Consider the following 1,703-nt stretch of genomic DNA (forward strand, 5'->3'; position numbering starts at 1 on the left):
GGGACTATCATTTTGTGTGAGTAATTGTCATGTCGCTTGTATGGGGTGTCCTGTAAAACTCTAAACGCTATTATCTTCTTATTTAATAGATGAGGCAAATCTTATGCTTCAGTTTCGAAAAAAGTACATTTCCTTTTCAGAGATAACTCAGTGTGCTTCGTGTTTGACGGCAGTGAGATCTGATCGAACCCGCAGTCCAAGGAACACTCAACGTGATGAGGTCGTGTGTGAGAGCGGGGACGGTGAAGCGGGTGATCCTAACGTCGTCGGACGCCGGCGTGTCCAGGAGGCCTCTGCAGGGTGGCGGACACGTGTTGGATGAGGGCTCCTGGTCCGACGTCGATTACCTCAGAGCCAACAAGCCACCAACTTGGGTATATAAATACTCCCTCCATTCACGAATATTAGATGTTCTAATTTTTTTTGTAAAGCAGATGTATATAAACATGTTTCAGTTTTTATGTAGCCCATAATGAAATATTCAAAATATCTTATATTTGTGAACAAAGGAGTATGTCTTTGTGTTCAGTCTCTCTCGCCTGGACCTTTACTATGTCGACGTAACACTGGTGTTGGTTGATTTGCATGGTAGGCGTACGCGGTCTCCAAGGTGCTTCTAGAGAAGGCGGCGAGTGAATTCGCAGAGGAGAACGGCATCAGCCTTGTCACCGTGTTGCCGGTGTTCACCGTGGGCACGGCGCCTGTATCTAACGCCAGAACCAGTGTCCCCGTTATCCTCTCCTTGTTGTCTGGTGAGAAAGGCCAGCATTTTTATATACATTTTTCAGTGGTTGGCAACGGAAAGATGTATAGCATGCCAACCCTGATTTAAGCCCCATGCTCTTTTGACCGGTGTCCTATGAATGGTGTCTACCTGTCCTCTACATTTTGCAGGAGACGAGGCAAAGCTGCAAGGCCTGATGGTCCTGCAGTCAGTCAAGGACTGCGTGGGGATTAGCCACGTCGACGACCTCTGTCGCGCCGAGGTGTTTGTCGCTGAGAATGAGTTCTCGTCCGGTAGGTACATCTGCTGCAATCACAACACTACTGTCTTGCAGCTCGCCCGTCTCCTGGCAGGGATTTTGCCCTACTGATGTTTCCACCAGCTAACTATTTGAATGTGTTTGGAACAAAGAAATGTCATCTTCAATAAGTAATACTCCCTCCGTTCGGAAATACTTGTCGAAGAAATGGACGTATCTAGATATATTTTAGTTGTAGATACATTCATTTATATCCATTTTGGCGACAAGTGATTCTGGACGGAGGGAGTATTAATGTATCCACACTGGGTTTATTTACTTCAACTTTCTCCTTCCTCCCTTTCTTCTGCCGTCAAGAGTCACTTCGTTTCGCCAGGCACCCCTCTCCTGCTCCAGTGCTACTCCAGTTGCTTCAAGATCTGATTGTGTTCTAAGTGTTATTTGTTTGTTCATGTATGCAAAAATGGAAGGACGTGTTTGTAATTTTATTTTATCTTTGGTCCTTCAATGTATTGTGTTTTATCAATTTTGATTTATTAGTGACAGCTTGTGTGGCCTTAGGGTACCGCCCTGTGTTAGGAAAAAAAATCCTACACTCGTGTTCTGGTTTGGGAATTTGTAGTTCTTGCCCTTTCTGATTGTGCTGAACCATTTGCTCGCTTTGTTTTTTCTCGAATACGCACGAGTGTGCGCACTATATATTAAAGAGGAGAAAGGGGT

The 1,703-nt window shown here is 45.1% G+C and overlaps 1 pseudogene; it reads left to right on the forward strand.

The window, feature by feature from the left end:
* LOC119361243 overlaps positions 1–1,094 on the forward strand; it is a 3,398-nt pseudogene extending 2,304 nt beyond the window's left edge.
* Positions 1,095–1,703: the final 609 nt, after the last annotated feature.

Source organism: Triticum dicoccoides, chromosome 2B, assembly GCF_002162155.2.
Source record: "Triticum dicoccoides isolate Atlit2015 ecotype Zavitan chromosome 2B, WEW_v2.0, whole genome shotgun sequence".
Lineage (NCBI taxonomy): Eukaryota > Viridiplantae > Streptophyta > Magnoliopsida > Poales > Poaceae > Triticum > Triticum dicoccoides.